At 39.7% G+C, this 15,069-nt stretch overlaps 2 long non-coding RNA genes across 27 annotated transcripts in view; one reads left to right on the forward strand and one right to left on the reverse strand.

Moving 5' to 3' along the window:
* LOC119878434 overlaps nt 1–13,462 on the reverse strand; it is a 34,267-nt gene extending 20,805 nt beyond the window's left edge. For 4 of the 23 annotated variants that reach the window (XR_005386885.1, XR_005386884.1, XR_005386886.1 and 1 more), the window contains exons 1-2: nt 13,320–13,334; nt 6,108–6,183 (exon numbers count right to left, since the gene is read on the reverse strand). This is a non-coding gene — a long non-coding RNA (uncharacterized LOC119878434). Of the gene's footprint in view, nt 1–6,107; nt 6,184–7,159; nt 7,204–9,081; nt 9,141–13,319 lie in introns of all 23 variants that reach the window. The other 19 variants (XR_005386867.1, XR_005386869.1, XR_005386871.1 and 16 more) reach the window with 15 other exon arrangements.
* LOC119878435 lies at nt 12,646–14,433 on the forward strand. 4 transcript variants are annotated; one of them, XR_005386891.1, is made up of 4 exons: nt 12,646–12,715; nt 13,687–13,771; nt 13,859–13,929; nt 14,130–14,433. It is a non-coding gene; the product is annotated as an uncharacterized LOC119878435 (long non-coding RNA). The 4 variants fall into 4 exon arrangements; XR_005386893.1 differs by lacking the exon at nt 12,646–12,715 and adding an exon at nt 13,124–13,163; XR_005386892.1 differs by lacking the exon at nt 12,646–12,715 and adding an exon at nt 13,208–13,247.
* The last annotated feature ends 636 nt before the right edge of the window (nt 14,434–15,069 follow it).

The raw sequence follows: 15,069 nt of genomic DNA on the forward strand, positions 1-15,069 counted from the left end.
AAACAATTGACCCAGCGTTTAAAGTGTTCGCTGAGGTAATAAATAATGTTGAAATATGAAATTACTTCCTTCTACATTAAGAATGAGCTTCCTCATTAAAACTATTTAAAAGACCTTCATCTTGCAATAGCTCTAGTAATAGCCTTAGTTTGAGCTTTAAGTAGGAAATCCCACCTCCAACCTCTGCCTACACTGCCAAAAAAACAAAAACAAACAAACAAACAAATTCGGAAGCAAAAGCAACAATTTAGGCTGCCAGCTGCTTTGGGAAGCCCTCTGTAAAGGCACATTTCAAGTAGAAAAATGGTCATTTTATTTATTTTATTTTAGGATTTTACTTATTTGAGAGACAGAGCATGAGCGGGGGGAGGGGCAGAGAGAGAGAGGAGAGGGAGAAGGAGACTCCCCACTGAGTGTGACCTGGCACAGGGCTCTATCCCAGGACCCTGAGATCATGACCTGAGCAGAAGCCAGATGTTTAATCAGCTGAGTCACCCAGGCTCCATAACAATGGTCATTTTAAAGAAGCCCCTTACATAGCCTAATACTTAATATAAATTGTTCCTAAGATACAAAATGATAAACTCCCAGCATTTGATCTGTCATCACACCTGTGATTCACCAAGTTTGTGAAAATATACCCATTTTACCCACCCCCTATGCCCCAACCAGCATAAAGGGAGAGAGAGCTTGAGGTCGTGATCTACACTAATCCTCGAGCAGTAGCTGACAAGTTGGGCCACTGGTAAGGGACTTAAAAGAACCCAATTGAAAAGTTGATGACAAGAAGTTCTGATGAAGTATAGGAGTGGTCCCCTTCGAAAGAGCATAAACTATGGATATTCATGTCCCATTTAATCTTCCAGAGAAGGCTGACGCTGCAGAGGGACCTCAATAATCAGACGCACAAAATTACCTATTCTATAGCTATTAGTCTTCATTTTCATTAATCCAAGTGGTTTCTCAATGGGAAAGTTACTAGTAGGCCAGGATAACACAGGGGGCCAGGTTTGACAACATGAAATTCTCTTCACACACACACCAAAAATCCTCTTTACAGTTGATACAGTTATGGCCAACCAGTGTGCTGACGGCAGAAGACAACACAAAGCCATTCATAGGGCACCTTCTGTCTAACTGGTATGACATTGTTTCTACTTGACTCCTTTTATCACGATGGGAAAATATGTTTTCTTGCAGGAAGAGACATATATGGAATCTTCCTTCTTTGGTCACAATTCTGTCAGCATCATGACCTGTATGTAGGCTTACAAAATCCTTATTTTCTTTGGATCTGACATAATCTTACCTCAGACAAAGGGAAGTAGTTTGCAACAAAAGAAATGTGTCCATGAGCTCACCCCAAAATCCACTGGTCTCAACATCTACAAGTAGCAGATCTGATAGAATGGAATAATCTGCTAAAGACTGCTGTAGCATCTTTCGAGAGACAAAATCTTGTGGATTTGGGATGGCCTCCCACCAGATGTTACAGACCTTACACCATTATCCAACACATGCCATCTCTCCTGCTGTCAAAATGCACAAATCCAGAAACTGAGGAAGGTAGTGAGAGTAGCTTCTTTCAGCAAATAGGTAGAAGTGCCCTAGTTTACACAGAAGAAATGCTTCCCCTAGACAACACAATCTCTGTTAAATTGGAAAGTAAGTATGCCCTCAGGCCATTGTATACTCCTCGAGCTCTTAAACTTACTGGCAGAGAAAGGGACTACAACCATGGTTGAGGTGATTGATGTTATTTAACAATAGGAAATCAGGTTGCTGCCGCACAATGGAAGCAAGAACCATTTCTAGAACCTAGAGGTTTCTCTGGATTGCCTCACTTCTATAAAAGGTCAGGTAACAGAATAATGAAGCAATCCAATCAAGGCAGAAGCAATCAAAGGCTTATACCACAAGATCATATCGCCAGATAAAGAATACTATAGCCCAGTCACTGACAGAGCTTGGAATACACATTGAGTGGATGTAGCTAGAAGAATATATAATTGCCATTTAAGGTCATATGAGAGGTTACACAAGTTATGGGACTATGGCAGCTATATTTTATGTTGAGAATTTCTTCTCTCACTTTTCCCCCTAGATTATTTTACATAAAGCTGGCATACTGAGGTTTGCCAACATTATAGATTTTATGTGGGAATATGACTAAACTGACATCAAGTCATAAGGTTATGGTAGGTGATGGGATTCATGTATCCCTTGTATTAGAGACACCTTTTTTTCATCTGGAAAAGAAAAGATGCCAAGAATAAAGAGGAGTGGAATGCAGCAGGAAATTTTCAATTTTTTCTTGCATATCCACACTCCACTTTCTTTCTCAAACTATGCCCAAGGAGGCTGTCCTGTATGGACTACATCTGTGCACGTCCTTCTCTGGCTTCAGATTGGATCCGGCCAAGGGGAGGGACCAGGAAGAGTTTGGAGGGTGGCAAAAAGTAAAGTCAAGATATCTACTCCCTTGGTTCTTCCTTGGAGAGTAGACATCATCTGTCCCCAAACCAAAGGCCACAGTCTCTGTCAGGTGACCCTCTGCAAAAAGGTATTTTTTATGAGCTCATATAATTGCCTTCTCCCTTTCCGTTTAAGATTTAGGAATAGTGATGACTTAACCGCTGATTACTAGCCCAGTGTACAACCAACCATTCCTTGTTTTATCTAAACTCTATTGACTCCTGTATAAGTAGTTCTCGTATTATATTTTCCTTGGCTACCTCCTGAAGTGTACATCTGTTTCCTGCTGATACAAATTTTTAGAAATGTAAGTGAGAACCATAGCAGAACCACTTACATGATAAAGCTGATAGTTAAACCACTCTAATAAGCACTTAACCCAACATTTTCTCTATATTCAATTTTACTTTTCAGTTAAACTCCCTAACATGCTTCCCTAAAAGTCTTCAACATTTTTTGGTGTCATATTCTTCAACCAGTTAAAAAATATATGACGATATATCTGTAATATATTATGATTCTCTGTTCATGATTAATAAAGGTATTACAGGAAACCAAAAGTAGAAAACTAAAAGATTAATAAAATAATTCTAATACTCTCTTATTCTACCCCAGTAATGTAACTTATGCATCCTTGAGGTGGATATAGTACATTCTGGAAACCATTGTCAATAAATAAATCATAGCATGCATTTCTTCTTGCTGTCAAAAATGGTTGTTCGTTGACATTGTTGGTTGATTGGCTGTTATACAGATACTACTTCATTTTGGTATTCACCTCACAGTGCTGTACATGGGGTTGACTCTCCTACTGATTATTCTTAATGGTATAATATCAAGAAAAAGGAAAAGTTAATGGATAGGATTTCTTAGGTCAAAAATACGGATTAGGTTCAAGTGGTAGATGTGCATTGTGATCATAACATTGTCACATTTCATGGAAAAAGGTATGTTAATCTTTGTATTTATTCATAGTTATTATAAATTTTATTGCTTAACTTTAACTTAACTGAATTTGAATTTTCTACTACCTTTGGGCAATAATAAAAGCAACCAGGAAATTAATAATGTGCTTCAATAAAGGAAGATTTCATATTAATAGTCAAAAAATAAATTGAATGTTAGCTGAATAGTATAAATGTCATTAAAATTTCAGAAATCCATATACACACACACCTTTTTCCTTTTTAATAAGGACAACTTATTAACTCAGTTGTCCTGCTTATCAACTCAGAAACTCAACCATTTAAAATACCCAAGACCTAAGTCAATACTCACTTAGTAAACATTTACCGTCTGTGCCAAATATACATGATAATTCTAATATTTAAAAGTCATAGAAATCAAGATGCTCAACTTTTAGCAAGGTACCTGTCTAAATGAACATAATCTTTCTTAAAATTCATCAGAACTACATGAAATATTGTCAAGTAGACCCTGGCTTTTATTATCTAAGCCTTGTTTTTATTTGTTTTGTTTTTTAAAGGGACTTTTGGTTACATCATAAGGTTAAAGGCATATTGTGGATACTTACTCACCTAGACGAGCTACAGATTAAATTAGTGTGAACCTATGTAAAATAACAGTCTCTCGAGTCTGAGGATAAGCAATGCTTTCTTTCTTCTTCTTTACAGTTTCCTCTTAAAATCCTTAACATTCTACCTGTTTATATAATAAGTATATATATGCACATATATACACAGATGTATGCTTATGCTTACGCAAAAAAATTGTATAAACACACACGTAGACATGCCAATATATAGACTTTTTGTGGAATATTTAAAATATCTTTAAAAAATAAAAATAAAATATCTATTGATACTAGTATTTTCTTTCGTATTTGATGATTTCATCTTCACCTTTTTATAACTACATATGAAACAGTTTAATTTTCATGAAGTATGCATTGCTAATTTAAATTGTGTACTACATAAACCTATCACAATAGGTTAAATTTATTGATATTGAGATTATGCACTTAAATTTGATTTTCCAGATAACTATGAACCCTTTGAGGTATTTTTTAAAATTTATTTTAACCTGAAGAAAAAAGTAGTTTACTCTGACATAGTTCACTGCCAATGTTTAGGAATAAATCTGTTTTTCTATAGGAATAATTACTAGTAGTCAGTTTAGGAACTGGATCTAAAATCTCTTTATATTAGGGGTTTTGTCATCCAATAGGTAATTCCATTGAAATTTATGGTTGATAGCTCTTTATTCATGCTACTGGGAAGGGACAACTAATTTAATATCTATCATTATATTCTTATATTTTCACAGTTATTTTATATTTACTCTTCTGTATCACTGAACTAATATAAGAGGAGTGTTCTTTTAGAAGTGGCCTTTAAGACTGCTTATTGATAAAATTTTAGTTCATCTTCCATTACAGCATAGCAAAAGCATTTCACTTTTTAGAGATTTCACATTTCACTCATAGACATTGTTTCCTTCAGCTCCGTTTCTTCACTCTGGCCCCGTTTTTCCAATGTACTGTCCTATTTCATGCACTCTCCAATGAGAGATCAGTTGGGTGAAAAGACTGACTCTGGACAGGTAATATGCGTGGCCATATTAACTTGCATTCATCAAGACCCACACCCCTGCATCTCTTCTAAAATTATAGACTCACAACATATCAAGATTGGGAATTCAGTTTTGCCTGAATGCACAAGACTTTGAATAGAGAATTGCTTAGACCCAGAGTATCTCTCTTTGCATTAGCTGTTTACAAAATCAAGTTGAGTTCAGTGTGCAAGTCAATCTTGCAAATCAGCCATGGTCTCACCAATAGTTCATGATAACCTAAAGCGTAAGAATATGTGTCTCAGGAAAAACAGACTAATGGGAGAATAGAAAAGATAGAACAATGCTGTAAAGTTCCTTTTCATAGGAAGTATCACAGGAAAGTAAACAGAATCACATGATAGTAGCAACTTGCTCTAGTCCCTTGCCAACTAACTGACATAATTGGCTCACTCACTGAAGAGCAGTCAGGGATGCTCAGCTTGAGGTGTTGAAGAAGGTACATTATCTCTTTTGTAATGAAGCATCTGGGGCCATTATGTAAAGCCATTCTGCTCATGTAAAAAGGTGTTCCTAAGACTTTAAAGCAAGCTGTATATGGACGTCCAAGGCAGAATTAAAAGTTTAGTTTTCATGATAATCATTTTGTGAACTTCCATTCATATTGGTCATCTCTTAACCATATAGACTAGCAAAAAGGAAGGGAGGAAGATGAAACCAAATTTTGTCAAGTTTAACTGTGCAAGGTTCAGTGTGATACGTTCCTCATAGAGAAGAAGTAAGGAATTCCCTGATCAACAAAAACTTGTTTCCTTAGAGTTTTTCCATTTCCTCCCATTTTTTCCCTCAGCTAATGTAAATTATTGCCATCTTCTTTTAGTCCTATCAGATGCCTTTGACTTATCACCAAGGCCCTTTGTAGCCTTTTTTCCTACCTGCAAATTATCTACTTCATGCAGATTTCATTTTTCAAGTTTGGGACAGTAGTTCATGAAACAATTTCAAATTCTATTCCCATGTGCATTACATGTTGAGCTGTAGATGTTCACATGTAATGGAATGTTTAATTTTCATAAGTGTTGGACATGCGGGAATTGTACCTTCATGTCCATGCTGATTCAATTCCACAAGCATCTATTGACTTCTCTATGCCAGACTCTATTTGGGATACTTGGCCTATATCAGTGAACAAGAGAGAAAAACATTCTTACTCTAGTGCTTCTTACATCTTATAATATACATTCTCTGGTTCTGCTCTGCCCACCAAAAGTTTCCATTTCCTTCCATGTTATTCATTCTTATAAGTACTACTAGAAAGTTTCCAATGAAAACTTGTGCTAATGTCCAATAAAAACAATAAAAAAAGCAAACAACTAGTACTTAAATTGTGTTCATGTGTTATGCACTGTTCTAAATTTGTTACATATATTAAGTCATTTAATCTGCATAACAAGTATACGGGGTGCACACTGTTTATTATCATCATCCATACTATTGAATATATCAGTAGTCATTTCTCCTGAGTAAATACCTAGAAAGTAATTGCTGGATGGTATGGGAAGTATATTTTTAAATTCATAAGAGATTGCAAATTTTCCTCTAAATCACATTCCTATCATCAATGCCTGACAGACCCAGTTGCTCTCAATCTGTGCACTGCTAGATATTGTCATCCATTCTGATTTGGTCCTAAAGATGATATGTAGTAATATCTCATTATAGCCTTTTTTGAAGGATAACAATATTTTATTTAATAGTTTTCTAAACATTTATACCTTGTAACTATTTAAACATAGGGGATAGTACCTACCCTTCCTATCTTGATCTCCATCTGACAAATGTTTGGAGGCGAGCCTGTGCTGAGGCATTGTAGGGCAATAACAGGCAAACAAAACACAACACCCAAGACTGGGACAAAGTAAAAAGTACGACATTTAAGTAATTGGGATAACAGAAGGAGAAGAATGGGAAATGAGCAGATGAAATATTTGAAGACACAATGATTTATTTCCTCAAATCACAGATCCCAGGAGCTCAGAAAACACAAGTGGGATAAATATCAAAAGCACACACCTAGGCAATTCATATTGAAAGTGCAGAAAACAAAAGACAAATAGAAACCTTTAAGGCAGCCAGAGGGGAGGAACCTTACCTGCAAAGGAATGACAATAATTAGAGCCAGCTGGTCATCAGAATCTATGCAAAGAGAAGAGAGAGCAGTCAAACTATGAAAGTATGAAAAAGAAAAAAAACTACCTGTGTAGAATTCTACATCAGATGAAACTGTTCAATTAATGAAATAAGCATTTTCTTAAAAATTAAGAAAAATTTATTGTTTGCAGACTGTACTATAAGGCATTTTGAAAGTTCTTTTAAAGGAGCAAGATAACATGTCAAAACCTTGGATTTACATAAAGAAATAAAGTGTACCGGACAAAAAATGCAAGAAAAGATCTGTTGTTATGAGTAAGGACCAAGAGAAATAGATGGGACATCCTTAGAAACTTCTGAGATAAAAAATAGATTAGAAATGGGAGCATGATTAACTGACACATGGAAATACATAGGTCAGCATCTATACTGTCAACCTAGAGAAGGAATTCCTGCTGTGTTAACAGAGTTTATTTCTTTTTTTAAAAAGATGTATTTGTGTGTGTGAGAGAGAGAACGTTAGCAGGCAGTGGGGAGGGGGGGCAGTGGAAGGGACTCCTCAAGCAGACTCCGTGCTGAGCGTGGAGCCCGACCCTGGCTTCATATCACACCCCATGAGATGATGACCTGAGGCACCCAGGCAGCCCATGGTGTGTTTCTGTAAAGTCCACTCTAGAATGGTGTCGGGGATTGAAAGTAACTGTTTCCCTGTTACTGCCCTACAATGCCTCAGCACAGGCTCGCCTCCAAACATTTGTCTGATGGGGATCAAGATGGGAAGGGTAGGTACTATCTCCTATGTCTAAATATTTACAAGGTATAAATGTATAGAAAACTATTAAATAAAATATTGTTATCCTTCAAAAAAGCCTATAATGAGATATTACTACATATCATCTTTAGGACCAAATCAGAATGGATGACAATATGTAGCAGTGCACAGATGGAGAGCAACTGGGTCTGTCAGGCATTGATGGTAGGAATGTGATTTATACTTTTGTATCCTTGCGCTTCCGTTTGGGTAATTATTGCTACCCTATGTTCAAGTTTGCTATTTCTTTCCCTGGCTATGTTAAATCAGCTATGAGCACATTGAGTACATTCTCTCTCCTACTGCTCTCTATTAAAATAAATCAAAAAATCTTTTAAAAAATAAAAATAAAATCAGTTGACCAATACCTGTTTATCTAAAACAGTAATAATGATGTTACTAGCTGATATAGCATATAGCCAAGTGAAATGAATGAAAGAATTTTCCTAAGGCTTACGATGGACGAATTGGTAATACTCTATTAAAAGATACCTGTACTCTATGTGAAGTGGTATAGCATCATTTCAAAGTATACTTAGATTAGTTTAAACTGTATGTATGACTAGAAATATCAACACCTCTCTTTCAAGAACTGGTTGACCTAGCAGGCTGAAAATCAGTAAGGATATAGATGAGCTGAACCTGAAATCGGTAGAATATAGAACCCTATGAATCAACTTGATCTAACCGACATTGACAGTAGGTGGCGAATACTCCTAATGAGAGAAAAATACACAGCCTTTGCAAGCTCACTCGGCGGACTCCACAAGATACCATATTCAGAGACACCACAGATCACAGCATAAAAAAATTAAGATAATAAAAAACATACAAGTATGTTTTCAGACCACAATGTAACAAAACTAAAAACCAATGTGTATGAAACCTATATGTGGAAAATTATAAAACTTGGATGAGACAAATTGGATGTAAAAGAATAGGAAATATTCTATTTTTATGGATTCATAGACTCAATACTGGTAAAATACCAATTATTCCCAACTTGATCTATAAGTTCAAAACAAATGCAATGAAAATCTCAAATACTATACATTCCACATTCACAATCTTTTCTATTTATCTACTCCTTTCCAATTGTATAGCTTACTCACTTTGTTTGACGATCTAGTCAGCAGGCAATTAGTGATTGTCTCCTACTAGACGTGCACACCTTGGAAAGGAAACGATGAAATTCATTAGAGGTAGCTCTCCTGAAGGAGGAGGTGGCTACACTTTGCCACCTCTTAGATGCATCATTTATCATACTTTTATGGTCAGGATCACCTGCTCCTTTAGGATCAAGCGGCAGACCTGCCACATTAGTTGTATGCACTGAAGAGGAAAATGAGGAATGCGTGGGCTTCAGGGACTAGCAGAGGCTCCACCGGTTACCTTGGTTTGTCAGCTCTGGTTTCCTTACCCCATCAATTAACCAAGAGTGCCCCAACCAATTTTCATATATTCATTCTAGAGCTGGTTATACAATACGGCAGCCACTAGCCAGATGTGGTTGTTTTAATTTAAATTCATTGAAATAAAATAAAAATTTAGTTCCTCAGTTGCAACAGCCACACTTCCAGGACTCAAGATTCACATGGGGCTAATGGCCACTGCATTGGACAGTGAGAATTTTACAACATATCCATCACAGCAAAGAGTTTTGTAAAACAGTACTGACTAGATTCTCTATACTAACCCAAACAGACTTTTATGATCCTATCCAATTCTCTTATAAATGTCAAGAAAAAAAACACCTATTTTTGCTAAGATCCTTAAATCTTTTCTTAACAAAAATGTAATTCTGAAGAAATTTTCAGAGCCTAATACTTATTGCATTAGCCATATTTAATGAAGACTAGGAGTACTGCATTATGTGAGAAGGAAGAGTCTTCATGGAATGAGTACTAAAGGCTCAAATATCAGAATATTTCTGGAGATAGTTCAGTAATTTTATAATGTTACTGTACAGTGTACATTATCTTTCATGTTAGGTTTATCAAGATTAATACAGAAACAAGCATTTTCTTAATTCTGATTTATTTATTAAGTTTTCCTTTAACTAGAATCAGTTGCTGGATAGAAAATTAACTTTTCTTCCCTCCTACCATCATAGCACATCATTCACCTATAACAGTATTTCTCTTATTTAGTGTCATCCCAAAGGTTTTGTGTTATCGTTTGGTGTTGTTTATGTGTTCATCTGGCCCACTAGTTTCTGAACTTTGGGAAAATGCTTTAGGAGAATACCAAAACCTATACCAAGTTTCCCCATAAAGCCTAGTATATAATGCTTTGAAGCTCTTCACCACTTAAACCTTCACTGAAATAATAACTGATCATTAATTTGAAAATATGTGTAACATGGCAATTTCCTGTGAAAATCAGGACTTCTTAGAGTGACAAGAAACACAAGACATGATCTGTGTGTGTTCTAAGGCTTAAAAAAAGATTTACTTATTAATTTACATATTTATTTCCTTATGTATTTATTTTGAATAGATACGGGATATGCTCTTCCCAAATATCCCACGTCACATTTGGTAGGTCTGCTTGATTCTCTCAATCAGTTAACCATTTGGTTCTCATACTGAGTAACCTGTGTCTTACAATTTAATCTTTATCTTTAAGAAAAGTACTACTTTAGCCTGCTGCCACTAACATCTTTTCAATTTTCCATTTTTTTTAGAATTTATGTAGGAAATAAGGTTGCAATTTATTGGTATTCCTCACAGTCCTTGTCAGCAAGGACTTGATATCTATGCTATTAATTTTGGATTTATCGTGGAGGCGATAAGAAGTTATAATAGCATTTGAGCTACATGGTGTAAGTATAGTATTTTATAACTAATCAGTAGTAGGAAAGGGAATGGTTGTTTATGATTAAAATGAGAAGCAAAAATATCACTTGAGAAAATTTATGAGATGACATTTCTGTGTGCACAAGTCTCTTAGTCTCTGTATATGCAAGAGATGAGAAGGCTTTGAGAGCCATTTCAGTGTTGAGACTTTTTCTCTTGTAATTTTTAACTAAGATTGAGATTACTATAAACCGTTTCAATAGTCACTGCCCATAACCAGTTGTAAAGACGACATACTTCTTATGAACCACCTCTGATTCACAAAAAGAGTATTTGTCTCTTTTCTCCACCCTACCAATTATGCTAGCTTTATATGTTCCAGAACCAGAAGCCAGAAGTGAAGGAACAGAGTTAGGGGACTGAGGTTTAGAGGGATGAAAAACACTCCCCAGAACCTGTGATTTTATTTTATTTGAATATGTTACATAAATTCCACCGGAAGGCTTAAAATTCTATTTTGAGATCTGCCCTACGACCCAGCAATTGCACTGCTGGGGATTTACCCCGAAGATACACATGCAGCGAAACGCCGGGACACCTGCACCCCGATGTTTCTAGCAGCAATGTCCACAATAGCCACACTGTGGAAGGGGCCTCGGTGTCCATCGAAAGACGATGGATAAAGAAGCTGTGGTCTATGGATACAATGGAATATTCCTCAGCCATTAGAAATGACAAATATCTGGAGGGCATGATGCTGAGTGAAGTAAGTCAATCGGAGAAGGAGAAACATTGTATGGTCTCATTCCTTTGGGAAATATAAATAATAGTGAAAAGGGAATAGAGGGGAAGGGAGAAGACGTGGGTAGGAAATGTTAGAAAGGGAGACGGAACATGGGAGACTCCTGACTCTGGGAAATGAACTAGGGGTGGTGGAAGGGGAGGAGGGTGGGGGGGGGGGGGGGACTGTGTGGCGGGCACTGACGGGGGCACTTGACGGGATGAGCACTGGGTGGTATTCTGTATGTTGGCAAATTGAACACCAATAAAAAATAAATTTATTATTTAAAAAAATTAAATTCTATTTTGATTTGTTTGTCCAAAAAATACATATTTTAATACCAGTGATAACTTAAAAATAAATATAATTCTTCCTTACACTATAGACAGTAAGAATACACAGACCAGATTACCTGTTCTTCAAGCTACAAGGACCCTCAAATCATTATCTTGTCTAACACCATGCTAATAAGAAAACATTATCAACTATGATGTGTAGATAGGTAACCTACGGAGAATAAAACCACTTATTTTAACCTATATGTTTTGTGGTTCAGTCGCTGATCAATGCACTTTGAAAATAACAATACTCAAGTGATAAGAGTTTATGCTTAATTCTTAAATCTTTCACAAGGTACAAGCTCAAACCCATCATATTCCATATTACAAATATTAAAGCAAGTGTCTTTTAAGTTATGTAAGTTAATTCCTTAGAACTTATTCAGATGAAATTACGCAAATTATAACTTATCCTATAAATAATCCAGGTTATACTCACAGCTTTTTAAATCTACAATTCGTATGTCTTATAAAAATTCTCGCCATTGTCTGCTAAACTTGCAGAAATTTAGAAAATGGAAAGAATTTTAATTTTGTGGCCACAATCAGAGAGTCCATGAGGGTTCGGGTAAAAACAGGGGCCTTAGCACGTTCCTTAGGGCGGTACCTCGGGACCTGGACAGCGGGGCACAGAGCAGCGGGGGGGCGAGCGGGGAGCCAGGCTTGGCCAAGTCCCCATGCAGCCCAGGGGCGACCCGGGGCCTTCCCCGCCGCGCCCCGCCCCCGCGACCCCCGCCGGCCTCAGGTCCCGCCCTCCCCGCTCGGGGTCCCTCCCGACCCCCCAGCATCCCGGGCCCCTGCCCGCCCCCCGCGACGCCGCCGGCCTCAGGTCCCGCCCTCCCCCGCTCGGGTCCCCTCCCGACCCCCCAGCATCCCGGGCCCCTGCCCGCCCCCCGCGACCCCGCCGGCCTCAGGTCCCGCCCTCCCCGCTCGGGGTCCCTCCCGACGCCCCAGGGTCCTTGGCCCACGCTCCCCTCTCCCGACCCCCCAGCATCCCGGGCCCCTGCCCGACCCCCGCGACCCCGCCGGCCTCAGGTCCCGGCCTCCCCGCTCGGGGTCCCTCCCGACGCCCCAGGGTCCTTGGCCCACGCTCCCCTCTCCCGACCCCCCAGCATCCCGGGCCCCTGCCCGACCCCCGCGACCCCGCCGGCCTCAGGTCCCGCCCTCCCCGCTCGGGGTCCCTCCCGACGCCCCAGGGTCCTTGGCCCACGCTCCCCTCTCCCGACCCCCCAGCATCCCGGGCCCCTGCCCGACCCCCGCGACCCCGCCGGCCTCAGGTCCCGCCCTCCCCGCTCGGGGTCCCTCCCGACCCCCCAGCATCCCGGGCCCCTGCCCGCCCCCCGCGACCCCGCCGGCCTCAGGTCCCGCCCTCCCCGCTCCGGGTCCCTCCCGGGGCCGCCCTCAGCCCCATCGCGCAGTGGGGCGCTGCTTACCGCAGGCCGAGTGCGGGTCAGAGCCCTGCCCCAGGTGGAGCCGCCGCTGTGGGTCCCGGTCCAGGCCGCGGCTTCCCCAACGCCCCCCGCCCGGGTCCCCCCCAGACTGATGCGCCTCTGCCCCCCGCGCCGCCTTCCGTTGAGGCCGTTGGAGCCCGGAGGCGCGGCCGCGGGGGCCTGGCCTGGGCGGGGCGGCGGGGCCCGGGGAGCCTGGGGCGCGCGCTGCTGCTTGGCCACTTTGGGCTTTAACCGCCGCTCCTCCCCTGGGCTGTGGGGTTTTTTTGATTACAGGAAACTAGAGGACTGTAGGGAAGTGCCGCCTTGAGCGGGCTGAAGCGACTGCTGTCACTACTACATTCTTTTTTAGGTGTGACAGGGCCTTGGATCTATAGACAAGCTTCTTGTTCACCAGGAGCACCCCTGCAATGTGCATTTTCGTGTCAAAGCCACATGTAAATGCCTGTTTTTAAATACTTCATGCACAGGTTTTTAGCAGAGAGTCATGTTTTAGTTCTATGACTGCTTATTTCTTTCTTTAGCGTTGCCTTTGTAATGAATCAGCACTTACACCTGTACTAGGCAATCATGCAGTTGGCACCCCAAAAGAAAGGTAATTTTCGCTCATTTTTTAAATAGCTTTTTTTTTTGAATTTTATTTATTTATGATAGTCACAGAATTTTCGCTCATTTTAAAAATGTAACAAAAACAATTATATTTGCATTTTAGGCCTCGTTTAATGATGTGACATCTAGAATGTTTATCAAATCAGATCATCATGTTTTTTTATTTTATTCATTTATTCATGATAGACCCAGAGAGAGAGAGGCGGAGACCCAGGCAGAGGGAAAAGCACGCGGGACTCCATCCCGGGTCTCCAGGATCAGGCCCTGGGCTGCAGGTGGCGCTAAACCACTGAGCCCCCGGAGCTGCCCGGTTCATCATGTTTTGCGTTTGTGGTGCTCCGTCCTTGAATAGGACATTTCATACCACTCTGCCACAAACATTTAATGTCCTTTGAATTCTGAAAATTCTGATCTAAAAATATTTGCAACAATTTGAAGGACTTTGAATTTGTGAAATTGTGAAATAAAGTTGAAACAGTAGAAAAGTTTATTCGGAGGGGATTGACCTCTGCGCATGTGTTTGAGTTAAAATAATGATGAAAAAGTAAACTTCGTCTATTTCTTCCTGTATTCTTATTTGAGTTTTTAAACAGTATTTTCAGATTCTCAGTGTAGAATTAAACATTGCTGACACTAAAAAAGAAATACATCTTGTGTCTTCCCCCAAATAATACTATGGTTGCCGTGTCATGAGAAATAACACCACAGTGATTATGTCCTCAACTGCCAGGCTTTTTTCTTTCCTCTCCTGCTACCGTATCATAAGCAGCTTCACCACATGGACTGAATTCCATTAGCTGAGCAGAGATAGAGCAGTGTCAGCTCTCAGGTGAGTATGGCTACTTCTAAACTTTTTGAATCTGCAAAATGTACAACCCAGAGCTAGTGAAAATCCCTCTCTCTTTCTTTCAAAGACAGAGGATATTTACCCCCGGATCCGCTGGGATGGCATCTGAAACTCTGTAGACACTCCTGGAAATTTAGGTTTTTAGTACTTTTTTAAGTTGTCAGTAATGATGCAGTTTGTTGTACAAGTCTGCAGCTTAGGACCTCCAAGGACCTCTTCCTTATTTACAAATGTTCCACTGCCTTTTTAAAAAATGTAAAATGCTCTTACCAATATTTT

The sequence above is a fragment of the Canis lupus genome, unplaced genomic scaffold (genome assembly GCF_011100685.1).
Source record: "Canis lupus familiaris isolate Mischka breed German Shepherd unplaced genomic scaffold, alternate assembly UU_Cfam_GSD_1.0 chrUn_S1611H1802, whole genome shotgun sequence".
Classification (NCBI taxonomy): domain Eukaryota; kingdom Metazoa; phylum Chordata; class Mammalia; order Carnivora; family Canidae; genus Canis; species Canis lupus.